The sequence below is a fragment of the Odocoileus virginianus genome, chromosome 14, assembly GCF_023699985.2.
Source record: "Odocoileus virginianus isolate 20LAN1187 ecotype Illinois chromosome 14, Ovbor_1.2, whole genome shotgun sequence".
Lineage (NCBI taxonomy): Eukaryota > Metazoa > Chordata > Mammalia > Artiodactyla > Cervidae > Odocoileus > Odocoileus virginianus.
Window position 1 is genome coordinate 49,332,775 of NC_069687.1, and position 27,945 is coordinate 49,360,719.

A 27,945-nucleotide genomic window follows, 5' to 3' on the forward strand; every position below is an offset into this window, starting at 1 on the left:
CATCGTATAAATAAACATGTAAATATAGGTTGAGAATTTCTGAAAAACAATAATAACAAAAGAATTTTTATAATAATTAAAATAATTTAAACTGGTACCAGAGTAGAAGAAAAACCAGTGGGAATGAAAATAAAAAACAGATACAACTGTATATCATATACATATTTGATATTTGATAAAGGTAACATTTTTCTTTATCCCCAGTGTTTAAAGCATAGGTTACTCTATATTGGGTTGGGACAACTTGATAACCATTTATATATAAAATATCTTCATCTCAGGCCAGAAAATATTGCAGATGAATTTAAGATTTAAATGAGAAAGATAAAGCCATGGAAGTAGTGAAATGGAACATTTGTAAATATTTTATTTCTTTAAGGGTACAGCAGGTCTTTCGACATATCATATTTACTAGACACTTTCTTAAGTGCATAAATTGGGAATAGAATGATTTAACTAATTTTGAAAATAAAAAATATATATGTAAATTTTTTAAATAGAAAACATAGACTAGGAGAAATCACATTTTATAGATAAAGAGTGTATTTTATAGATAAAGTTACAACATGAAGAACCCTTAGAAATCCATAGGAAAAATAACTTCTCAGTAGAGATACAGACAAAGAGCATGAAAAGGCAAATTCACAAGAAGATAAACTTTTAAAGTACCATGGAAAAAAATCAACTTCACTAACAAGCACAAAGTAAATAAATAAAATAAGGAGATGCTCTAGTTTGTCCATTAGATGGTACATTAAAATAAAAAATAACACAGAATGTTGGAGCACTCATTTACTGCTGGTAGGAATATAATCAGTACAATATTTCTAGACAGATTTTTGGCAAATATATCAAAAGCCTTGTAAACACACATACCCTTTGAATCAGCATGAGACAAGGATACAGAGATGTATATGCAAAAATAATGATCAAAGTATTGCTTGTAATAGGAAAAAATGTGAACAAAGTAAATATCCAACTACAAAAAATTATCAAAGTTAATATTTCTATAAAAATCAAAGGAATATTTTGAAGCTATTTGAAATAATGATGTAGATGTATATATAAAGATGTTCATGATAAAACTACTAAGTGAAAAGCACAGCTTACTAATTGTATTTATAGTATTTCTATTTCAGTAAGCAACTCCAGGAAATAGTGAAGGACAAGGAAGCCTGGTGTGCTGCAGTTCATGGGGTTGCAAAGAGTCAGACACAACTTAGTGATTAAACAACAAACTTCTGTACTATGCCTGTGCATACACAGAAAATAAATTGGAAAGACAGACATCAAAATATAACAGTGTTTAGATCTAGAATGATGGGAGAATTTCGCCTTTTGTGTCTGTGCATAATGTGACCTAATTATTCTGCAGTGGACATGTACTATTTGTCTTATAAAATTAAGTAATACAAAAGTACATATGGTTATAGCACTAAATATAGCTTGCAGCTACAGATCAAAATTGTTGGAAACACAATGATCATGGAATTTCTTCATTAAAATTGGGTGGATGCTTCTAATAAGAGAGATAAAGCAGGTTTTTCATGACTTAACAGGAGATGGGGTATTTCAGATTGTGAACATATATGCTTTGGCTACTGTGAAATATGAAGCAGCTTTGAAATTCAAGTATAATCATGGAAATTCAAACTTACAGTCTTTACAGTTAGTTCTCTTGAATACTAACAAGTAAATGAAAGAAAGTAATATTGAAAATAATACACGATAACACGTTTATGTGAAGTGAAAGTCACTCAGTCGTGTCCAACTCTTTGCGACCCCATGAACTATACAGTCCATGGAATTTTCCAGGCCAGAATACTGGAGTAAGAAGCCTTTCTGGAAACTTCTCCAGGGGATCTTCCCAACCCAGTGATTGAACCCAGGTCTCCCGCATTGCAGGTGGATTCTTTAACAATTAAGCTATCAGGGAAGCCCCAACACATTTATAAAAAAGCACAATTTTTAAATTTGCCAGTCATCATTCCTAAAGTGAGCATTAGTTTACACATTGCTGATGCAAAGTTTCATGAATTGAATTAACTGTATATGAAAGCACTTGCCAAGAAATTTTCTGTAAATTAAAACAAAAGAACAACCAATAGAGATAAGCCAAAGCAACTTGTTTAACCCAAGTGGGCAGAAAGTCTCCAGGTGCCATATGCCCTCCACACAGCCTTTAAGAACCTTGATCAGCCAAAGCCTGGTTCAGCTCTGTGCCCAAGAACAGTCCTGTTTCCAATCAAGAAGAATTTAAGAGCTTTGTATTGATGGGCAATGAGAGAGAGAGAAAGAAAACACATTTGAGTGGTAAGTTCTTGCCAGACACAATGTTATTAGTTTATATCCATTACTCCACTTTCAGAATCTGTGAAATAGGTGGTGTTCCCTATTACATTTATTAGTAAATGTAAACAGTAAATGTAATTCCTATTACATTTACTCTGCAGATGTAAAACCAAGCCTAACACAAATGAAGTGATTTCCCCAAAGCATCACAAAGTAAAAGTGCGAGTCAAATTCATATCTTTTTGGCTCAATGTTTTATGTCACTTTCAAAAGGGACATAGGCTACAAACACAAATCTGATTTAGTTAGTCTGTAGCAGTTGGAGAAGGTGTCCCAGGTGGCACAGTGGTGAAGAATCCACCTGACTATGGAAGAGATTCATTCAAGAGACAGAGGTTTGATCCCTGGGTCAGGAAGATACCCTGGAGGAGGAAATGGCAACCCACTCCAGTATTCTTGCCTGGGAAATCCCATGGACAGAGGAGACTGGCAGGCTACACTCCATGAGTCAGACATGACTGAGCACATATACACACACACACAGCAGTTGGAGATAGGGTAGGCTGGAGGTTCAGCAAACAGATTTTGGGCCAGAATATCTGGGTTCAAAGCCCCACGCTGCCACTTGCTAGATGTGTGACCCTGCACATGCTTCCAGACCTTTCTGTGATTGTTTCCTCCCCTGAAAGTGGGGGCAATAAGAGTACCTGCCTCACAGGTAAGGATTGATGGATAAGAGTTAAGGTGTAGAAAAGACGTGGGACTTATCCTGACAAATGCTAAGCATCAGTAAATGTTAGCTATCTTTATCACTTGTGAGTTTTTTCAGGTCACTTCAGGCTGCGTTTTCAGCTGCTTGTCTTTACCTTATGCACCCTCTTTCCTGTCTCGAGTTTTTTCCCTGCCTGCTCCCTAGGACTTCAGGCCTGACCCCCAGCTCAGTGGCTGGGCCCCTTGCACACCAGGACTGCCTGTACTTAGGCCCTGTCTTGAGGTGTTTTGCCAGCCTGTGGGGGGCCCCTGGGTTCCCCTGTGGGACCTTGGCTGTGCCACCTACTACTTGCCACTCCCTCTCAGCACACTGCACTGCTTGCAAACTGGCAGAACATCCTTCAGTGACAGCCACCCCTCACCTTGGAACAGATTCAGTTTCCAGATTGGCAGTACAAATCTTGAAAATGTTCCCAGTCAGACCCACTACTGTCCACTGGGCTTACGCTCTCATTCAGAGAGAGAGCAAAGAGAAAGCTTCTCAAATAAGAGATTACAGCCCCTCCCATCTCCAGAGAACCCTTGAAAAGACAGTGCAAGCTAGGACTTACACGTGCACTTCAGTTTTTAAACTGTACAAATGGCACAGTATTTTACTTTTGCCACTAAGTGAGGCATCTCCAAACATGGTATGATTCTGAACAAAGAAATGATGTCCAAGTGTTTCTGGAGACAGGGCTTCTTTCTGCCTGCTGACCTTCTCAGCTTCTTTTGTTTCTGCCAAAACACATTCACTGGCTGCCTGCACTTGGTCAAAATCATGGCCAAAAAGAAGGATTTGCAGCATGACACCTGATCTGAAGTCACCTGGAGATCTTTCATCAGTTTGCCACCTCTAATCTGATGTTAATGAATGCTTAACACTGCCTCAAAAGTTCAAATCCTTACAGATTAATACTATGGACACCTCCCTCAAGGAAGGAGCAAAGTATTGGGTTGGCCAAAAAGTTCACTCGGTTAGTGAATACATTGTTCAATACTGTTCTTGGCGAAAATAAAAAAATGTGTTTTATTTGTATTTAAAACCAAATGAACTTTTTGGCCAACCCAATATTTTCCATAGCACAAGGCTACACAGAACAGTAAAATTCTGATCTTTCAAAGGACAGATTTCCCAATCTTCACTAGTGCCCCAGAAATGGAACAATGAATTCTTTGGCCTTGCCATTCATCCAAGGTTTCTTATGCTTTGTTTTCAATTTTTTAAATATTTGCATTTTCATTTTACTTTCTGAAGATGTATGCTTTATATCTACACTATGCCTTTCAGCCAAGGTTCTCAAAACTACTTTATACCAACATTTCACAATGTGAAAGTGAGAATTCAAATTTCAGAGATAATGAAAGAGAAGCAAAATCTCCTAGTGACTTTTGAAACTATATCTATACACAGGATGCAGAGAGCCAATAATAGATTGGAAGGAACCACTGTTGGATAAACTACATTTTACTCTGTCCTAAAATGATGCCTTGGTTGCTAGCAGGACTCAGTAAATATTCACATTAAAAAAGCAAGTATTTGTTGAGCATCTCTTAATGTGCAAAATCTACACAAAAAATGTATAAAACATAAATCTCTTTAAACACTATCTTGTTCAGAGGACAAGGCTGAAACCAGAAACAGTTATGGAACAAGACTGAAACTAGAAACAATTACAGAATACTACTACTATGTCGGGAAGATCCTCTGGAGGAGAGCACGGCAACCCACTCCAGTATTCCTGCGTAGACAGTCCCGAGGACAGAGGAGACTGCCAGGCTACAGTCCATGGGGTTGCAAAGAGTCAGACATGACTAAGCAACTTAGCATGCATGCACAGTCTATAACTAGACCTTAATAAATAAGTGTGTGGCATAGCTAAAAGAAAAGAAAAATGAGAAAGTTTGTTGAAGGCCAGGGATATGAAAAAAAAGAGAGTGTAGTTTTCAAGCAGACTTTATAAAGTGGCAAGTGAATAAGTGGGCAGAACAGAAAAAGGAGAGGCAATCATTCCTGAAAGGAATAGCAACGGGGCAATAGAAAGTCACTGTAGGCAGGGCAGAGACAAGTCTACAGCTGTATAATGGGGGAAGGGTGGCAGTTAAGAAGGAAGGAAGAATGTCTTCTCTACCAGAACACATTTGTTACAGGGAATAAGGAAAATAACCTGGGATCACTATATGAAGAGGAGATTATGGGGCATTTAGAGTTGGGCTTGATCTATTAGGTAACCAATGTACTCCTGGCAGATGACTAGCAAGGCAGGGCCCTGCTTTAAGAAGTATGTTTAGCCAACAGAAGATGAACAAGTGTGAGATGATCTAATCCACTGACTTGTTTTCTTACAGAGGCCCTTATTTTACTACATTAATTGGATGTAGGTCTTCTCTGTCATTACCTCTGAAATCTTCAGTGATTGAAAAGAAATTCGGAACCTCAGTTCCTACAGGATTATGTATGGGAAGTGATTAATATATAGAAAACATCAATTATCTCCCCCAATAAGCTATTTGAATATTCTATACATAGTCAAAGATTAGGGTTGCTGAGATTTAGACAAAGTTGTAACACGGAGCCTCCAAAAGTTACGAAACAATGAAACTTTGCATTTAATCAATCAATGGTCTTATTTCAGTGTAACTAACATAGGTCTAGGACTCTTGGTCATTCCAAATGGTTTCATGAGTAACTATAATGAATTTTATCACAAATTTATATATGGCAGTTATTATAGCACCTCTGCTACATTCATATAAACTTAGATTAAGAAACATGTGTGCTCAGTCATTTTAGTCATGCCTGACTCTTTGCAACCCTATGGACTGCATCCTGCCAGGCCCCTCTGTCCATGGGATTCTCCAGGCAAGAATACTGGAGTGGTATGCCATGCCCTCCTCCAGGAGTCTTCCTGACCCAGGACTTGAACCCATGTCTCCTGCAACACAGGCAGGTTCTTTACCACTAAGCGACCTGGGAAGTCCCAGATTAAAACAGATATAACAAGTATATAGAAGCGAAGGCAAAGGAATAAACAAAAGATGTATCCATCTGAATGCAGAGTTCCAAAGAATAGCCAGGAGAGATAAGAAAGCCTTCCTCAGTGATCAATGCAAATAAATAGAGGAAAACAATAGAATGGGAAAGACTAGAGATCTCTTCAAGAAAATTAGAGATACTAAGGGAACACTCCATGCCAAGATGAGCACAATAAAGGACAGAAATGGTTTGGACCTAACAGAAGCTGAAAATATTAAAAAGAGGTGGCAATAAGACACGGAATAATTATACAAAAAGATCTTAATGACCCAAATAACCACGATGGTGTGATCACTCAATTAGAGCCAGATATCCTGGAGTTCAAAGTCAAGTGGGCCATAGGCAGCATTACTATGAATAAAGCTAATGGAGGTGATGGAATTCCAGTTGAGCTATTTCAAATCCTAAAAGGTGATGCTGTGAAAGTGCTGCACTCAATATGCCAGCATTTTTGGAAAACTCAGCAGTGGCCACAGGACTGAAAAGGTCAGTTTTCATTCCAATCCCAAAGAAAAACAATGCCAAAGAATGCTCAAACTACCACACAATTGCACTCATCTCACATGCTAGTAAAGTAATGTTCAAAATTCTCCAAGCCAGGCTTCAGCAATATGTGAACCATGAACTTCCAGATGTTCAAGCTGGATTTAGAAAAGGCAGAAGAACCAGAGATCAGATTGCCAACATTTGTTGCATAACAGAAAAAGCAAGAGAATTCCAGAAAAACATCTACTTCTGCTTCATTGACTACACTAAAACCTTTGACTGTGTGGACCACAACAAACTGTGGAAAATTCTTAAAGAGACGGGAATACCAGAACATCTTACCTGCCTTCTGAGAAATCTGTATGCAGGTCAAGAAGCAACAGTTACAACCAACGAACAACAGACTGGTTCCAGGTTGGGAAAGGAGTATATCAACGTTGTATAATATCACCTTGCTTATGTAATTTATATGCAAAGTACATCATGTGAAATACCAGGCTGGATGAAGCACAAGCTGGAATCAAGATTTCCAGGAGAAATATCAATAACCTCAGATATGCAGATGATACCATCCTTATGGCAGAAAGCGAAGAGAAACTAAAGAGCCTCCTGATGAAAGTGAAAGAGGAGAGTGAAAAAGTTGGCTTAAAACTCAACATTCAAAAAACTAAGATCATGGCATCCAGTCCCATCACTTCATGGCAAATAAATGGGGAAACAATAGCAACGGTGACAGACTTTATTTTCTTTGGCTCCAAAATCATTGCAGATGGTGGCTGCAGCCCTGAAATTAAAAAATGTTTGCTCCTTGGAAGAAAACCTATGACCAACCTAGACACCATATTAAAAAGCAAAGACATTACTTTGTTGACAAAGTCCATATATCAAAGCTATGGTTTTTCCATTAGCCATGTATGGATGTGAGAGTTGGACCATAAAGAAAACTGAGCACCAAAGAATTGATGCTTTTGAACTGTGGTGTTGGAGAAGACTCTTGAGAGTCCCTTGGACTGCAGGGAGATTAAACCAGTCAATCCTAAAGGAAATCAGTCCTGAACATTCACTGGAAGGACTGATTCTGAAGCTGAAACTCCAATACTTTGGCCACCTGATGGGAAGAACTGACTCATTGGAAAAGACCCTGATGCTGCGAAAGATTGAAGGCAGGCTGAGAAGGGGATGATAAAGGATGAGATGGTTGGATGGCATCACCGACTGAATGGACATGAGTTTGAGAAGCTCTGGGAGTTGGTAATGGAGAGGGAGGCCTTGCGTGCTGCAGTCCATGGGGTCACAAAGAGTCAGACATGACTGAGCAACTGAACTGAACTGAGCAAGTATGGGACTTCCATACATTTATTTGTATTTTAAAAAATATTTATTGAGTAACTACTAAGTGCCAGGCCTTGTCCTGAGTGCTGGGAATAAAGCAGTGAACAAGAGACAAAATCTCTACTTTCATTTACCTTATATTCTAGGGGGAGAAGACACATAATAAGTTAATATACAAATAACCTAAGTAAATAAACAATTAATGAGCAAGCTATAAATATATTTTGTAAAATGGTGACATGCAAAGACAGAAACCCAACATGTATGAATGATAGTGATTGTAACATAGAATGGCTAAGAACAGATTCTCTGAAAAGATAACATTTAAATAAAATCCTGAAGGATGCATGGGAGTGAGCCCTGTAAGCATCTGACAGTAGCTGGTGTATTTGAAGCATAGTCAGGGTAGCTGGTGCCCGGTGAGCCAAGGAGAGAGGACTTGAGCTGAGTTCAGAGAGGTAATTGTGTAGTTAGCACCTTGTAAGGCATGCTACAGGCCTCCCAGGTTGCCCCACTGTTAAATAACAATCCAGGAGGCGTAGGGATGAGGGTTTGATCCCTGGGTTAGGAAGATCCCCTGAAGGAGGGCATGGCAGAATGCCCTGCATGCATGGCAGTCTCCAGAAGTCTTGCCTGGAGAATTTCATGGGCAGAGGAGCCTGGCAGGTTACAGTTCACAGGGTTGCAGAGCTGGACATGACTGGTACACACACAGGGTACACTACGGCCAGTCTCTGGGTGCATGGCTCTTGAAGAGAAGAGCAGGACACTTGCTGGCCCTTGGAGGGCACAGAACACAGCACCAAGCTCCAACCCAGCAACAACCCGCTTTGCTCTTCCAGGGCTGCCCCTTTTAGATGGTTTCCTCCAACACCCAGCCTCAGAATCCCCTTTTCCACAGCATACTAGGAGGAAACAACAGTGAGAGATATAATAAGGGAAAAATACAGTCATCAGAGTAGCACTGAACATCCATTAGTGCCTCAAGTGCAGTCTACAAGCTAGTAGAGTCCTGACCACCCTTTGAGAACCACTGTCCTAGACCTGGCAGGACACAGCAGGCAGGAGGTGCCAACAAGGACAGAAGTGCCAGCAAGGGCAGATGGTGTCTGCAGGAAGCACACTTCATGGGCAGCCGATGATAAGCACTAAACGGTGAAAGGAAAAGGAACTTAAGGTTTATAAATTAAAAGCACTTTCTGAGCTCCTCCCCTTTCCATCCACTGATATAAAAACCAGGCTGTTTGGAATGACTACCTGGAAGAAAAATCCTTGCTGGCAACCTCCATCTAGAGTCAGATCACAGTTGCCAGAAACTGTCAGAAAGCCTTTCTCCCCCTCAAAGCAAAGCATTTTTCTTAATTAGTGCTAGTGGCCTAGACATCTGGTTTGCTCCCTGTCCTACACTAGGACCTTTATACTTTAAATAATTAAGGAAATAAATAAGGAAATTCCCAATGATATACAGGCCTCCCATTTTCCAGAGACAACCACCAAAGATCATCATACTATGGAAACATTTAGAACATTGCCATGTCACTGTTTTCTCTCTGGGCAACCATGAGGATTTTGCAGAAGCTTCCTGCTGACAATTTTGGCACTCACCTTAAAAACAAAAACACTAGAATTCTGTCAACATTTCAACCTAGCAAACGATTGTTGCTGGGCATTAAATAAAGTAGAGGAACAACCTGGGTTGGTAGTGTCACAATGTCACAGCATGGTGAAATGTCACTGTTACCTAAATGGCAATTTCTTCTAAATCCTTCCAGAGCCAGATTTTTTTTTTTTTCACTTTACAATGCAGTTTGGACATAGCATTTATTTTCTGGGATATGTTTAGAGGTTACCACACCTATACTGTCAGATCAGAGAGCTAGAAAAAGAGGGAGAGAGAGAGACCTTGAGTGCAGGCATAAACTGGTTGTATTTTTCAATTATCTTGAACCTAATGAAGTGTTCAAGTTGGGAACTTTCCTGCACTAATTACTTTACTTGAGAACTTAATAAAAGCTACCGTAACATGATCAGAAAGCTTGCTAAGTAACTAAATTACTTACGTGTAAGTAATTACTTTCCTACTTTTGCAGCTATAAGGTAAAACAGACTCAAAACAAAAGAAAATGCACATCAGCTCAAAATCTTATTTCCCTAAATACAAAATGGAAGCAGAAATTTTGAGATCCTACTGACTTAGAATGCACAAATGTCAGTTTATAAGCTGTGGGAAAAAATGTAACAGTACTGTCAGTTTCCTTAACTGCTCAACAAATGTACCAAATCTGATATTAACTCACCCTAAAAACAAAGTTTTAGTTAAATTGCTAATCATGACAGGTTACAGCAATTTTCAGGATATTTGAAAATCTAATAATTCTGGCAAAGAGAAACTGAGAACTGAAAAAATTATATGTAAACCCTCAAGCTTTTCATTTACCTCAAAAAGAGATGTTCTTTTTGTTTAAAAACAAAGCCAAACAAACAAAAAACATAACAACAAGCTTTTTAACCTTAAGTTTAAAAACAAGGAAAATACAGAGTCGTAAAAATTATACAAATCAAATTTAAAATTTGAAACAGCAGCAGGGACTTCCCTGGTCCAGTGGTTAAGACTCCCTGCTTCCACAAGGGGCCAAAAAGAAAAAATTTCAACAGTAAATTAACAAAATAGGTAACAAATACATTAGGTTCTTAAAACAGGGCAAACAAATCTGGATTCCATTAACAAGCATATAAAATTACCTACTCCTCCCAATTAAAGGTTTTCCCTACAAATAATTGACTATTTGAAAACCATTCCAGACTTCAATACAAATAGTTCATGGTATAGTATCATTGGGTAATTTGTACATATAGTATCATTTTTACATTTCCTTTACTTTTTCTTGTTTCCTTTCTTTTACAGAAAAATTAGATTTTTTTTTTCTCCCTGTAATTAGATTAGATTACAGCGCTGGTCCTTCCAGGGGACTCAAGTGTCAGGCCGGATTACAGCGCTGCCTCCTGGGTGGGCCAAGCCCAGCTTCAGTTTGGGGCTTCCCCCTGGAGCAGCTGTTTCTAAGGGATGACGCTGGCCACAGCTGGACGGCCGAGCCTCTGCCAAGTGGCCCAAGCTGAGGAGCCAGCAGCGCGCGGCTGGAGGGGCCAAGCGCGCCCGCTTTCCCGCCGACGTGGCCCTGCATCCGAGCCCCGTCGCTCTGCTAAAAGGACACAGGAGCACTGCCCGCGTGGAAGCAATTGCGCAGACCAGTAACAGAACCGCCCTTCCGGAGAATACTGCACCTAATGTAATTCTCTGCACTCGGGACCTCTCAGCCAAAGCCCTGGGGGGCACTTCTCTTCCCCGGAGGTTGCAGCCCCACGTGCGGACTGGCATCGTTCCTGCCAGGCAGGTAAGACAAGCAGCCTCCATTTTGCAGATAGGAGAACTAATATACTAAGCAGCCTGGTCACGGGGCACAGATCCAGAATCCATTTCCCATGGCACAGGTCTCGGGTTGTCCTGAAAGGAAAGCTACCTCCTTTAGAAATTGTGGGAGGGGGCGATATATACATATGTGTATGTATGTGCATATGTGTGTGTGTGTGTTCAGTCGCTAAATCATGTCCCACTCTCTGTGTGTACATGTATGTAATGTCCTCATTTCCTGTTATTATGGAAAGCTCTTTCCCCAGATTTGCCACCATATGCATACTAAAATGATGAAAACAGAAAAGATGGAATTAGAAAAAAAAAGAATTAAAAGAAAATATTTATTGTGTAATGTAGGTGCTTCCCTGCCCCCAGCTCTATTTGCTTAGTCATTTTTTAATGTAGTTTTTAGATTAGCTACTTGGTTGGAAGTCACATCACCCACCTGGATCATGAAGTATTTAATACTAGAGTACACCAAAAACTCAATAAAAGAGAGTCTTGTAACATTTCCTAGGAACTGCTTTATTTAATAGTCCCTGAAATTGTACGTAGGTTACCTTGGACTCCATGATTAACTTAACTTCAAGGCATGAAATTTATTTGTGTTTGGGGGGGCATCAGAGAAATTGCAACAGGCTCACAAATCCATAATCTCCCAAAGTATTACTTGCAGAGGAAAGATGTCATTGTTAATTTTTAATGTATGTAGAAACTATTATCATGAATTTAAACAATGAATTCATTTTTAAGTGTCATTAAATTCATAGTGGCTCTCTGTCATCATATATTTTTCAAGTGATGCATTCTAAATACATAATTACTCTCATGTGGCACTGTGGGCTACATTTAATTACACACTTCTAACAGAATATAGTGGAAATGATGATTTATGAATTCTGAGACAAACCTATTTAACTTTAACCTGGCATTGCCCAGTCAGAGACTGGTGAGTTTGCCTGCTTGGCATCCCTTTCGCCTATTTCTGGATATAAAACCATAACTTCTGATGATTCTCTCAGGGAATCTTTACATGTTTTGGATAGGACAGAATATATGCTCACGCTTCCTTAGTAACTCAGTTAAGAAACCATCAGCAATGCTGGAAACCATGGTTTGATCCCTGGGTTGGGAAGATCCCCTGGAGAAGGGAATGGCTACCCACTCCAGCATTCCTGCCTGGAGAATTTCATGGACAGAGGAACCTTGTAGGCTACAGTCCATGGGGTCGAAAAGTGTCGAACACAACTGAGTGACTTTCACTTCACTTCACTTCACCAGCTGGGATGGGCATGTACCCCGGGCCTGGCCAATCAGAACACCCTATTGCAATAGCTGGCAAGTGATTGATGGCCTGAAAGTCATACGACCCAGGACAGACTATTCAGTGTCTTCCCTAAGATTTGATATGGGAATCCTGGAAGAAAGAAAGAGCCTCTTCTTCTTTTGGGATCACAAGTTGTAAGCAATAGATAAGCCTGGTTTCCAGAGTCCATTTTTCACCTGGTTTCATGGAGAGAACTTTTGTGACAATGATCCAATACAGAGAGCAGGAGAGCAAAGCCAAAAGAGAGAGTGATAGAAAGGCTCAGCAGGTGATACCAACTAAGCACCTGTTGCTAGATCTGTCCCCACTGGATTTAAAATTGTGCGTTAATTAATTAAATTTTTTTGCTTAAATAAACAAATGGGACCTAATGAAACTTAAAAGCTTTTGCACAACAAAGGAAACTATAAGCAAGGTGAAAAGACAGCCCTCAGATTGGGAGAAAATAATAGCAAATGAAGCAACAGACAAAGGATTAATCTCAAAAATATACAAGCAACTCCTCCAGCTCAACTCCAGAAAAATAAATGACCCAATCAAAATATGGGCCAAAGAACTCAACAGACATTTCTCCAAGGAAGACATACAGATGGCTAACAAACACATGAAAAGATGCTCAACATCACTCATTATCAGAGAAATGCAAATCAAAACCACAATGAGGTACCATTATACACCAGTCAGGATGGCTGCTATCCAAAAGTCTACAAGCAATGAATGCTGGAGAGGGTGTGGAGAAAAGGGAACCCTCTTACACTGTTGGTGGGAATGCAAATTAGTACAGCCACTATGGAAAACAGTGTGGAGATTTCTTAAAAAGCTGGAAATAGAACTGCCATATGACCCAGAAATCCCACTTCTGGGCATACACACCAAGGAAACCAGATATGAAAGAGACACGTGCACCCCAATGTTCATCGCAGCACTGTTTATAATAGCCAGGACATGGAAGCAACCCAGATGCCCATCAGCAGACGAATGGATGAGGAAGCTGTGGTACATATACACCATGGAATATTACTCAGCCATTAAAAAGAATTCATTTGAATCAGTTCTAATGAGATGGATGAAACTGGAGCCCATTATACAGAGCGAGTAAGCCAGAAAGATAAAGACCATTACAGTATACTAACACATATATATGGACTTTAGAAAGATGGTAACAATAACCCTATATGCAAAACAGAAAAAGAGACTCAGATGTATAGAACAGACTTGTGGACTCTGGGAGAAGGTGAGGGTGGGATGTTTCAAGAGAACAGCATCGAAACATGTATATTATCTAGGGTGAAACAGATCACCAGCCCAGGTTGGGTGCATGAGACAAGTGCTCGGGCCTGGTGCACTGGGAAGACCCAGAGGGATGGGGTGGAGAGGGAGGTGGGAGGGGGGAATGGGATGGGGAATACATGTAAATCCATGGCTAATTCATTTCAATGTATGACAAAAGCTACTGTAATGATGTAAAGTAATTAGCCTCCAACTAATAAAAATAAATGGAAAAAAAAATAAAAAATAAAATAAATAAAATAAATAAATAAATAATAAATAAATAAGTAAATAAATAAATTTTTTTGCTTAAATTACTCCAGACAATGAAAGCTTTGCCTAATATTGGAGGTAAGCACAGGGTTTGTCACTGAAAAGATCTCATTTAAAAAAATGATCAAAAATTGAAAACCACTGATGATCACTGCACTAAAGCATTTTCACACTTACCTACTTCCTTCTTCCTAAGCTTTTCTCTTTCACTGGTAGCCACAATGCCACACTGTCTTCATTCTTCTCCTAACTCTGTGACCATTCCTTCTTTGTCTCCCTACTTGTCCCTGACAGTGTGACTGTTCCATATTTCTGTTCCCAGCTGTTTCTCTTCTCTGTGTATTTTCTCATCTAATTTCACCCATCATATATCCAGTAGACTTGATGAATTGGTCCTCAGCATCCATTCCAACCTCTTCCGAGAAAGCCCTTCTACAGAAGCTGGAAAGAAAAGACTTCAAAATCCAGATCCCTTGCAACAAGAATTCTGAATACATACTACGTCCTCCCAGTCTGATAGGCTCCAGTGAAATATTTAGGAAACAAACGTGAAGCAAGGCCTAGTTTCCTATTGTCCTTGCTGTTGGCCAGCAGGGGTATGGAAATATGGGGGTTTTGGCAGCAGTGTGCCTCGGGGAGGCCACTGACACCATGCTGCATGGAGAGCTGCAGCAGTGCTGGAGGTGGCAGCTCCTGTTCCCAGGACCGCAGCCACCCTGCGAGTTCTTGAACCCCAAAGCAGCTTCCTGATGCTCCACCACCATCCTCTTGGGACCAGTTGACTGTCTTGTTCTGGAAGTCATTTCTGGGAGCTCATCTCTCCAGCCCTACCATTGTAATTCTGGAAAAAGCTAGAGCGAGTGTTTGCCGCCCAGTGTCTCCAGATTTCTCCCTGTTGACAACAGGGTCAAACAAAACATCTTGTGATCAGCCCAAACTCCATGCCTGATGCACCCACTACTTCCCAGGCTGGCCCCATCTCCGCCAGATTCCTCTTTGGCCTTTCATATACTAACAAGCCAGCCCTCCTTACCGTTTGCATATGATCTGTTTTCTGGCATCTCCCTCTCCTTCTTGATTGTCTGAGAAATGTCTATGCAGCCTTCAGAGACTCCTTCAGAGAAATTAGGCATCTGTTGTAGACTATCACAGCACTCCATGCTCAACATTTTTACAGAAATCATGTTAGTGTATTATAATTTTTGTTTTCATGTTTATCCTTCTACTATCATTGAAATTCACTGAGGGGATAAGTAGTGAATTTTTCTTGGTTTTCCCAAGCCTATCATAATGTATGATACTTAAATGAATGAAATGGGAATTAAAACCTCCCTCAATTTATGAAAAGTTGCAGAGGCTTAAATACTTTTCCTTTTAGCTCCATCTCCTGGGAGATAAAAGATCAGAAATAAATTTTTTCTGCTTTGAAAAGACAGTATATACATATGAAAACTTTATAATATAACTTGTTAAAGAGCTTCAGGAAGGCCCTCCAGCGCCAGCCAGTACTACTAAAAACCAAGGAAACTTAAACTATTTCCTCAAGGCCACTACCTCAAGTCCACGCAACCTGGATTCTTCTCTGTGACCCAGTCTTCTTCCCATTCTCTCCCTCAAGTTCAGGGAAATGAGACAAGCTACAGTGATAATCTCTCTCTCTCTCTTGTTATTCTTAATGCTTTCTACTTTGTATACTCAAATAACTCACAAGATTATTTTTTAAACCAGATTTAAAGGGAGGTATCCCACATCTCATCCCGAGGAGGAAGACACAAGGCACAGAGAACTCTTAATAAACTTAATAAAAACTAATTTAGTGCAACTACAGACATCATTTTAGTAGTCCCATTTTTTCCACACTTGGAGAAAAGTTAAAACTTACCTGTTAGTGCACAAGTTCAAATGGGAAAGGACGAAACAGTGATTTGGCAGAGTTGCCACACTATCATGGTATATTATGGGTATTTTAATCATGGCTCACAGTCCTTCAGGATATGAATAGAAGATAGCTGCCCTTACTGATCCTAAATACCTACTTAGAAGGGAGAAAATACCACATTCCAAACAGATGTCGGACTTAGTGGCAGACATTTAAACCTCAAAGTCTATAAGGAAGAAAAAATTTCTGAAGCACAGGTTGTAAACCCCAGAGATCCCCAGGGCCAGGCAGTACTTATCCTTGCATCCTCTGAAATGTACCAAATGAACAAGGCCATCACCTGAGGCAGTTATTATTGATGAATCTCTACTTTCGCCTTCATGCTACTGTCAGCCTTCTGTTTGCCAATACTGATCCAACATTACTATGGAAAAATAAAGTCCTTGTTTTCAGATTTTAATTTCTGAGTTTGGCTAACTGAATTCCTCGCTCATGACTGATGGAAGGAGAGCAGTGTGATTCAGTCTGTTGCTGCGGTTTCTATGACTCATCTGGTGACCAAGTCTGGAGCTGGCAGGATTTAGCATTAGCCCTTTTAATCTCAGTTGGAAATGCTGTTTAGGGGCATCAAATTCCTGGTACACACACATTAAGAACAGGCAAAGAAAAGAAAAACAAACTAGTGAACCAGAAAATCCTATTAGGCTGCACAGATAAGGAATTTTAAAGCAGAGGTGAAACTTACTTGCAACTTTTCCTGTGAGTCCCTTATAGTTACCTATCACAGAATTAGTTTCATATATTCTACAGGTTATATGCCCCCCAAGGAATTAATTTAATATACACATTTGCCCTTCACCCCAACCCTCAAGCAAATCAGAATTACCAAATTTATCTGGGAAGCATAATTTTTTTTTTTAACAAGGGCTTTTTATTTTCCAAGGAAAATTAGTTTCTTCAATTTACAGATTTCACTAGTGAGTTAAAATGTGATGTATAAAAGTCTTATTTATGCCCACATTTTTAGGAATTTATCTTTTATCTAGTTCTTAAGGTGTGGTTCCTGGACAAGCAACAGCAGCCCATCATGAGGAACTTAGAAATGCCAATTTGGGACCCCACCCCAGACCTATGAAATCATAAACTCTGGGACAGTGGGCCCAACAAATCTGTAGCTTAACAAGTTCTCCAGGTGATTCTGATGCATGTTAAAGTTTGAGAATCACAGATCCCAAGATAAATATTTTATGAACAGAAATAGGAATTAAAGAGACAATGAGTTGCCTGAAGTGAAAGTGAAAGCATTAATTAGTTGCTCAGTCATGTCTGACTCTTCATGACCCTGTGGACTATAGCCCACCAGGCCCCTCATCTATGGGATTCTCCAGGCAAGAATACTGGAGTGGGTAGCCATTCCCTTCTCCAGGAGATCTCCCCGACCCAGGGATTGAACCCAGATCTTCTGCATTGCAGGCAGATTCTTCACCATCTGAGCCACCAAGGAAGCCCAAACATTCCCAGTGGCAGTGATTCAAGAGCACCCATGCTGCTATCTGTCACATCTGTCAGTTACCTACATACTATTATTAATAATTGTAAGAATTCTATATCCGTGTTGGAAAGGAAGAAGGTTGAACATTGAATTACTAAAGCAATATATTTGGGGATGAAGATTTGGGAGATTCTAGGTCCTATGTTTTACTGTCAGGATTATCTCCTTTAATCAGTAGGAAAGAATCAAGGCAGAGCTTAGTTTTTATGTGTGTAAAACAGAGATCCACTTTGACAATGAAAACCCATGAAAGTCACTTTCAAGTAAGAGCCTGGAACAGTATCTTAGATTCCTGCTTTTGCTGAGGCCAGCCATGATCCTCCCTAGGGCTCCAGGTCTGAGAGCAAGAAAAAAAACTTTTCGAGGTCCCCCTTTTAGTTCATTTTCAGCACATGTCTCTCCCTTGTTCCAAATACTTTCAAATAATTCTCTGATTAAGACTTTCTTAACCAACTCTTGCAAATGAAGCGTTTTCATTCCCTTTGTACTGTACATCTATTATTTGTGTCTGTGGAGCACCTAATCTTTCTCTTGGCAATAGCATACCTACTTCTTTCTGGGAACTCTTCCCTTTTTCATTTCATCCTGGGGTTAATGACTATGGTTTTCTGCTCCCCTTTGTTCCCCTGGGCAGATAGATGATTCAGGACTACCCAGACTCCTTCGCTAGGATTATTATTAATAGATGTGGAATAAATGGGACAGAGAAACAATCCCTTTCTCCTCTGAGATGCTCAGTTGGGGTGTTGTGAGCTTGGAGCTGCCAGCTGCCATGTTTCTGGCTCCTATTTGCTCTCAGTGAGAAAAAGGCCACCACGCAGAGAAAAGCCGAGATAGGAGTGTCATTGTGGTGGCCGGGCTCCTAAGGTCACACGTGCTAACAGTGACTTAGTCAGCCCTTCTGACTCTAGGGTGTACCCCCCACCCTTCTAGGTTACTCTTTCTTAGCTAGATTCGTTCACTTTCTGTCAGTTGCTACTGAGTCTTGACTAGCTTGCCAAAGTATGAATGATGGAAAAGACTTAAAGAATTTCCCAAGGTACATACTTAGTAATTAGAAAAGACAGAATGCCTTGCTCTTCATAGTTAATGTCCAATGTATTTTCACTATTTCACAGCTAGTTATTATCTTTAAAATGAAGCCCAAAGTTTATCAAATTAAATGCATTGTGTAATTATTGGGTTTTAAGTCATATAGTAAAACAAAACACCAAAAGTGTGGGCCATAGAAGAAAATAATGATAAATTGGACTTTGTTAAAATTAAGAACATCTATTCATCAAAAGAAAACACAAATACATTTACATATTTGTCATAATACATTGCAATGAATATAATATAATCAATGGCTAAAATACTTGAACAGGATTTTGTAAAAGAGGTTTCAAAAGGACCAATAATTATATGGAAAGGTACTCAACAACATTATTTATCAGGGAAATGAAAATTAAAACTAAGAGATATAACCAGATATTCACCAGAATGACTAAAATTAAAAACACTGACAATATCACATAATGGCACAAATAGAGAAGAATTAGGGCTTCCCAGGTAAAGGACCCACCTGCAAATGCAGGAGACATGAGACACAGGTTTGATTCCTGGATCGGGCAGATCCCCCAGAGGAAGGCAAGGCAACCGAGTCCAGTATTCTTACCTGGAGAATCCCATGGACAGAGGTCCACTGGGTCACAAAGAGTCAGACACTACTGAATCGACTTAATACATACAAACACAGGACTCTCATACATTGCTGGTGCAAATGAAAATTAGTACTACCTCTTTGGAAAAACATTTGGCCACAAGTGCTAATGCTAACTCACACCTACCTCATGAATGTACAATCCTAATTCTAGTCATATCTACCAATAAAAGAATGAGTACATATGCCCATTAAAAATCATAGCAATCATTCATAAAGTTGAAAAATGAAAATATTCATCAAGATGAGAATAACATCAGTAGAATACTACACAGCAATAAAAGCCAGGCAAGCAAAGCTGTAGTCAGAGAAGTAAGGATGGTGATGAAGCCAAGCAGGATCCTGTGTGGCCCTTCCAAGTACAAAAGCCTTTCTGTGTCCCTTTTTTCTCATTTGTAGGAAAAAGGCTTCACCCTCCTAGATCTTCCCTGAGAACTAAAGAGCAGATTCAAGCAGTTACGAACGAGCAAAGTGAGGGAATGCAGAAACAAAGGAAAGGCAGTCAAGAAATAATAGTGTAGCAATGGGGGCAAGGTCCTGAGTCCTCCTCAAGGGGTGGCTATATGCACATATGAAACACTATTTGACACATACCTCAGAGTTCTCCAGAAACCAGAGGGCTGAAGACTGAGGTTCTTAGAATACCATCCTTTTACCTCACCACCAGCTAATCAGAAGAAAGTCTGTCTGCCTGTCTCTCTCTCTCTCACACACAGACATACACACACACACACACACACACACACACACACACACACACACACACCCTGCAGCTCTCTTCACAAATTTCCCTTTAAGATCTTTCTCGAAACTCTTCCGGGAATTTGGGCTTTTTGAGCATGAGTTGCCTGTTGTTCTTGCTTGACCCTTACAATAAATCCTCCTCTGCTCCAAACCCCAATGTTTTTGTATTTGGCCTCACTTTGCATAGGGCACAAGAGCTTGGGTTTAACAACAGTGATAACCTCTGAATAGAGGAAAATTAACTGGAAAAAAAAGAGAGGGAATTTTTTTAAATCTTGCTTTATATCTTAGTCCAGGAAGTAGCTACATAAGTGTGTGTGTGAATGTGTGTGTGTATGTGTATACACACATACATGTATGTGTATGTGTGTGTGTGTGTGTGTGTGTGTGTGTGTGTATATATATATATGTAAAATGTATGTGAAAGAATTACACACTTTCCTCTCTGGGTATTAAATTTTATCTAAGGGGAAAAAAAGAACAAATTGAGAAAATGCTACAAACATATCCTAATTCTCCATGTTTTATCATTTTGAAAGTATTCCTTGAAGAACCTAAAACAGACATAAAAGTCCAAAGCAGAATAGACTTGCAATCATTTCTCATGGAGGGTCTGTGTGATACAACTGTGAAGTTCAGATCTCTGCCTGACTAAGCTGAGAAACACAAAAGAGTCTGGGAAATATTTGAGTATATTCCAGGGTTGTTAGGGGACAAGATGTGATAAACTGATGAGCAGAAATAATTTACACATTGTTAAATCACCTTTCTTGAGCCACAAAATCACCCTAAGTTGAATTCATATTCTCCTTAAAAACAGGAAAACAAAACTCATCACATCCAGCCTCACAAGCCCTCCTATGAACTGTATACACTGGTGAGCTCTGTTTTGAGGAATATTGTGTTATTAAATTACAATTTAATTGTATAAATATATCCACCTCTTCCAAAAGCACTCTTAAATAATTATATTTTCTCTATTTTTAAATTACCTTAGAATAATCCATAAATGGCAGAACATTAGTAAAATAGCATACACAGCAGCCTTATTATTTCTAGCTAATCATTAAAGTACAATAAACATGACAAAAACCATGTCTAGGCAAATATACACACTCACAAATATTATCCAATCTCTTTCCAAATCTCCTGCATGCTGACCTTATCAACCCAATTAGATGGTTACCCATTTCCAAAGCAAAGTGAAAGGCAGTAAACATATCATTAAGAAAAATGGGCATAGGTTAGCTTCCAAGAGAATTGTTCTTACAATAAGTGTATGATTTTTGTCAGTTTGTTTTGAGAAGTGACAATTGATACTGTAATAATCTGTTCTATGCTTCTTTCACTGATGTAATCTAGTGGCCTCTGTTGAATATACTATTTCAGAACTAAAAGAGACTTTAGGAATCATCACGACTGAACAACTTTCACTTTAGGAATCATTTCATCTTCTTCTTCATCCAAGAGGTGAGAAAATTGAGGGCCAGGGAGCTTTAATTACTTGCCTAAGTCAAGGTATACCTAAGTTTCTTTACAAATGTAATTTAGAATCTGTGAGCTCTACAATCTAAAGGAAAAAACATATTTCACAAAGGAAATTTTAGTTTGTAAATTGTAAGGAACTCACTATTTCTAGTCTAGATACATTGGCACGGTCCTTGAGTTAACATCATGAAATACAGACCTGTGATTCTAGACCTCAAAAATAATGAGAGTATAAACTAAAGCAGGGGCTCTGAAAATGACAAGGAAAGGATATTTTTAAACTATAAGTCACAGAGGAGGTTGACTCCTGAGTTTCCTGGTTGATGGGATATTGTGATAGTCCATCTCACTTCCTACCTAAATTCACCTATTTTTCTAAATAATTCTTCAGAATGATCTTTCTAATGCATGGGTTTTACCTTCCAATACAATCCTCATTGCCTATCTTAATTGAGTTCCCTGGAGGCAAATGCTGACACTAAGAGTCATATGAGAGTCACTTATATTAATAAGAGTGGAAAATCCAGGAAGCAGGAAGCTGAACAGGGAAAGGAAGGAGGCCGGGCAAGCCTGCAGAATAAAAGTATATCCATAGAGGGTAACACCGGCACATGAATGCAGGGCTCTCTGGAGACAGTGGAAGTCAGTCCACTTAAAGTGTGTTTGTAGATTCCTGGGGTCTAAAAACCACGTGGTCTACAATGACATAAGGTGCTTGCAGCTGAGTGACTAAGCCAACTGTTTATTTCAACTGACATTGCTTTCAGAGAACTTCTTTGTGAAGGAAGTGGTGCATAGGATGACTTCTATCACAAGCTCACCCGCACCTGGTTGGTAAAAAGTTTGTGGGAGAATCACCCTTCAGAATTGTCCTGATCAGGGGAGAGGAAGCAGGATTGTTTGGATCCCATCACATCAGTCAGAGCTTAAGGACTGTGCCCTGTGAACATTGCCAGGCATTTCCAGATCTTGTCGAGGGGAAGGAGGAGCCCAGGCAGTGTGAGAGCAGCCTGTCCACAAGGAGTTACAAGTGATAGCAGTTTGCTGGAAGTAACACCACATGAGTACATGTGAAAGGTAAAGGACACCGATGTGATGAGTGGAGAACACTAACATCATCTGCTAAACTCCCTAGAAAGTGTACTTTCTAGGCAGTTTGTCCCAGATCATGATGCCTTGCTACAACTGGTCTCCATCTTTTCAGTTTCATCTACAGTTGCATCCTATCCCATTCTGCTGCACTCTACACCAGTGGTTTTCAGTTTTGCTGACTCATTGAAATCGCCTGAGAAGTTTTAGACCTGCTAATGCCTGAGCTCTGTACCGACAGTGTAAGTTTATTGGTCTACATTGGTGTTTTTTTTTTTTTTTTACCCTTAAGTGATACTCTTGTGTAGCCAAGATTGAGACCCACTACTCCAAGCTTTTGTATTAAACCACTTGCAGTTCCATGAGTTTGACATTGCATGACTTTGCTTGCCATGCCACGAACACTGCAGAAATAACTTTCCCTAGCTTTGACTTTTGAAACCCAATTGACATTTAAAATACTGTTCATTCTTCAAGGCTCAGTTCAACTGCCATTTTCTCAATTACAAGGGTTAAGAAACACATGATCAGTGTTCAAAATACTTATTACCCAACCAAAGTATGGTGAAATGTCCTTTTATACATTATTAGTAGATATACACAAAAATTTAACTCCTCATGAAGGGGTTAAATTACAGAGAAAGCAATACAAAGAAAAATCTTTAAAGAGAACTCCATTGCATTACTTAAATAATGAGAAACAACCCAAATGTCCATCACTAACAAAACAGTTACATAAACCATGGCACAGTCCTATAATGATATGCAGCAATTTAAAATAATATTTTAAAAGAATTTAATAGTCTTGGGAGCTATTTATACTGTCACCAACCAACGATACACACATGTAATCAGTTTATAAAATTTCATATATGAAATGTTACTATTGATTTTTTTAAATGTATGAAAGACTGGAAAACAGACCAAAAAAGAAATAAGTCAATTACTCCAAGTGATGGGATTTATTAACACAAAATAATAAATTTTTTATTAAAATCATCTACAATTACTGTTTTGACTTATTAAAGATGAATACTTTCCCAATTAACATTTTCCCACTCTGTATTAATTTCTCTCATCAATTTAAACTTATCATTTGTTCATATTTCTCCTGTGATCCTTGGATTATGCCTTATATTTTTTTTTTTGAGGTATAATTTATCAACAGTGAAACGTTCAGAACATAAATGTGCTTGCTGAATTGCTTCTCACAAATTTGGCAAAAGGGCTTCATTACCCGAAAAGCTTTTTTATAGCTATCCTGTCATTCTACCTCCTGCTCCTATGAGAAGCAACCACTGATCTGATTTATATCACCTTAGGTGAGTTTTGCCTATTCTAGAATTGCATATAAAGGGGATCATACATTATGGACATTTCCTCTTTTACTTAGCAAAACATTTTTGCATTTATTAGTAGTTAGTTCCTTTTATTGCTGCGTTGTACCTACTGTGTGAATATACCAGTTTGTTTATCGAGACTCTTGCTGATGAACATCTGGGCTGTTTCCAGTTTGAGGAGTGTAAATAAACTCCTATGAACATTCTTGCATAATGTTTTTTGTGGATGTCTGTTTTTGTTTCTCTGGAATAAACACCTATGTGGTAGAGAGCCTCCAAGATGGTACCCAATGATCCTTGCTTCCTCATACCTAGCCTCTTATGCAGCTGCACACCTCCGTGCCACATACACACATACATACCACACACTGAATAGGGCTAATATATGCAGTCAATAAGATCCTGCAAAAAGGTATGAAGTATGGCTACAAAGGCTAGGACATAAAAGCTGCCACCTTGCTCTCTCTCAGATCATTCACTCTGGTGGGACACCAGCTGCCAGGAAGATACTCAAGTAGCAATATGGTAGAATCCGAATGGCAAGGAGCTGAAGCCACCTGCCGGTCACCATTTTCATCTTGTCAGTCTTGTGAGTATGCCACCATAGAGCAGAGCCTCCAGCTCCATCCAGCATTCAGGTGACTGTGGTCCTGGCTACCACATTAATTGAAACCAAAAAGAGACCCCGAAGCAAACCACTCAGTTAAGCCTACTCTGAATTCGTAACCATCAGAAACTATGTAAGGAAATGGCAACCCACTCCAGTATCCTTGCCTGGAAAATCTCATGGACAGAGGAGCCTGGTGGGCTGCAGTCCATGGGGTCGCAAAGAGTCGGGCACAACTAAGCGACTAACACTTATACTTACTTACTTACAAGCCACTGCATGCTGCATGAATGCTTGGTCACTAAGTCCTGTCCGACTCTTTGTGACCGCCTGGACTGTAGCCCACCAGGCTCCTCTGTCCACGGGATTCTCCAGGCAAGAATGCTGGAGTGGGGTGCCATTTCCTCCTTCAGGGGATCTTCCTGCCCAGGGATGGAACCCAAGTCTCTTGCATTGGCAGGTGGGTTCTTTACCACTGAGCCGCCAGGGAAGCTCGTTTAAGCCATTAAGTTGTGGTAATTTATGATGTAGATAATGAATACAATCTAGAAGTGCAATTTCTGGATCACAGAATAAATTTATGTTCAACTTTTAAGTGATACTGAGAATTCCCCAAGGCGGTTGTGCTGTTTGACACTTGCAGAATCACAGTTGTTCCATATCTTTGCCAATTCTTGGTATCATCAGTCTTTTGCTTTAGTCATCCTAGTAGGTATGCAGTAGCGTTTCATTAGGGTTTTAATTTAGACTTTGCTCTATCCAATTATGTTGTGCATTTTATGTGCTTTATGTGTGCCTTATATTTTACATATTTTTTCTTCCAGTTTCATTGAGATATAACTGACATGCAATACTACTTAAGAAGTTCACAATTTTACTTACATACATCATGAAACGGTTTTCATAGTATACTGAACATCCATCATCTCACACAGATATAAATTAGAAGAAAAAGAAGAAAATCATTTTATGTATTATTCATGCTTCTTTCACAGACTGAAGCATGATTCTAATCAGGGTTAATCAATGTTGGATTAATAGATTAGTGAACAAATGAGCATGTTTTTCCTGTAAAAACTACAATTGGGGTTGAAACTCCAAGTTCTTTCAATCACAGGACTTATAAATTGTATAAGACAATCTATAGTTCAATTACTAGGTATAGAAATTTATAATGAGATCTTAAAAGTTTCCCTTCCTTTAATTTCCTAAGATAAAAATGCATCATAATTCTCATTTTTTATTTATTGGGATTTTTCTTGCTCAATGCACTTCTCATTGCACTCAAAGTCTTACAGGATTAGATGGAAATAGAGTGAGCCTCTTAGACAAAACATCAAAGCAACAGGGAGATATGAGTTAAGTTAGTAAAATCAACACATGATAAATTAACTCTGCTATCGGAGGAAAGAGCCCGTTAGTGGTATTAGGTTCCAAAGGCAAAAGCAGGCAGGCCTTGGGCATAACTTAATTAATGGTATAAACATATCTATAGATTAAACTTGCCATTACTGTTGGAATGGTCTCATTAGGAGGAGAAGCAAGACAAACAGGGAGTTGGAATTTAATTTACTTCATATATATAGAAGAGAACAATGCTGACTGGGGGGCAGGCACAGAACAGGCATTCTGATCACTAAAGAGGTCCCTCTATTGCGGGGCAGACATGGGTCGTCAGGTCGGTCACCATGGCCTAAATAACAGAACTCCTTTTACTTTTGTTCAGACCCATAATAACCAAATAGCCTAAAGACTAATTTCATTTCTCAGCAAGACTATACACTGGAGCAGACCCAGGTGTTCTGATCACAAAAAAAGGAACAGTTCCCACTGTAAAAGAATAAATAGACCCAGGAAGGAAGAGATAAGCTAATCAGATAACAAACATATTCTAATTGGCTTACCCATAGTGTTACATATATTTAATTACTGTAACATATTGATTTCACAAGCTGCAATTGTGCTTAAAAAAAAAAACTAGTTTCATTTTTCTATGACGACTGAATTGATATTTTAAACCACATTTTTCTGAGTGACAAATAACCAACTTAGTCATTTCAAGATATTTTTCAGTCAAATCATGGTTTCTGTGTCATATGAGGATTTTCCCAGTGAAATCGAGGTTCGCCACATTCCCTCCTTCCACTGACGTGTGTGGTATCTAAGTCTTGGAGAATGAATGAATGGGTGGCAGGGCCACCATGTTGTACAACTCCAGAAACACAATCATGGCAGCATTAATGTTTGCTTCTTGGTCAGATTTTGTCCCTGCTAATGTTGGCTGTGAATGAGCAAAATGAATGGGTTTTCTCCCTGTTAACACTTAGGAATAAAAGCCCTTCCCCACAAAATCTTTTATAGATAGGGATTGCATAAGCATCTTCACACAGGTCAGGCTGTAAATCCAAGAGGTTTCTTCAGGCTAAAGTTACACAGTTCATCCATTTGCTTTGTGTAATTCTGAGGGCATGTGAAAAAGTAAGTACTGGTTATCAACTGTGATGGAGCAAACAACCCAAAACTTAGTGGCTCACAACAATAATCATTTTATCATGTTTATGACATATGGGTCAGATCTTCAAGGGCTGGGTGGGCTGCCTCCCCTAGGATTATTAATATTTGGTGCTATGTGACTGATGGCTAGACACATACCTGTTGTCTTGGTGGAAAGAGAGGGCAGATTGGGCTTAGCTGGGCCCCTTTCAGACTTCCCTGCTGGCTCAGATGGTAAAGCATCTGCCTACAATGCAGGAGACACAGGTTCAATCCCTGGGTTGGGAAGATCCTCTGGAGATGGAAATGGCAACCCACTCCAGTACTCTTGCCTAGAAAATCCCATGGACAGAGGAGCATTGTAGGCTACAGTCCATGGGGCCCCTTTCACTATCCAAGAAGTCTCAAGACTTCTCTAGATAGGCTTTCCAGCAAGATGATCAGACTGCACGCAACTGGCTTTCCCCTGAGAGAACATTCTAAGAGATCCCAGTGAAAGTTGCAAAACTTGTTATCTGACCTTAAAACTCACAGAAGCTCACTTCTGATGCATTCCATTGGTCAACCACGCCACCAGATTAGCCCACATTCAAGGAGAAGGGAATTAGTCTCTGCTTCTTAATGGAAAGTAGCAAAAAAAAAAACAAAAAAAAAAATTGTTGCCACTTTTAATTTGGGTTGGGAGGAAAATGACAAGATTTTTCCAAGTCACTCTGAGAGTCGTAAGAAACTCAAGGTGGTTAACTCAAACTCCTTGACATAACACATTAGGTCATGCCATACCATAATCCCTAGTCAACTGGTGTTATGTCATCCCAGCACATGAAGAAATCCATCTGCAAAACAAGTCACAGGTCCTAACTGCTCTTGGAG

The 27,945-nt window shown here is 39.4% G+C and overlaps 1 long non-coding RNA gene and 1 other non-coding gene across 3 annotated transcripts in view; one reads left to right on the forward strand and one right to left on the reverse strand.

Moving 5' to 3' along the window:
* The window catches only part of LOC110129858 (uncharacterized), a 378,298-nt gene that overhangs the window by 197,816 nt on the left and 152,537 nt on the right, over nt 1–27,945 (reverse strand). The window lies entirely within an intron of this gene.
* On the forward strand, nt 27,289–27,360 carry TRNAC-ACA (transfer RNA cysteine (anticodon ACA)). Its single transcript has one exon. It is a non-coding gene; the product is annotated as a tRNA-Cys (tRNA).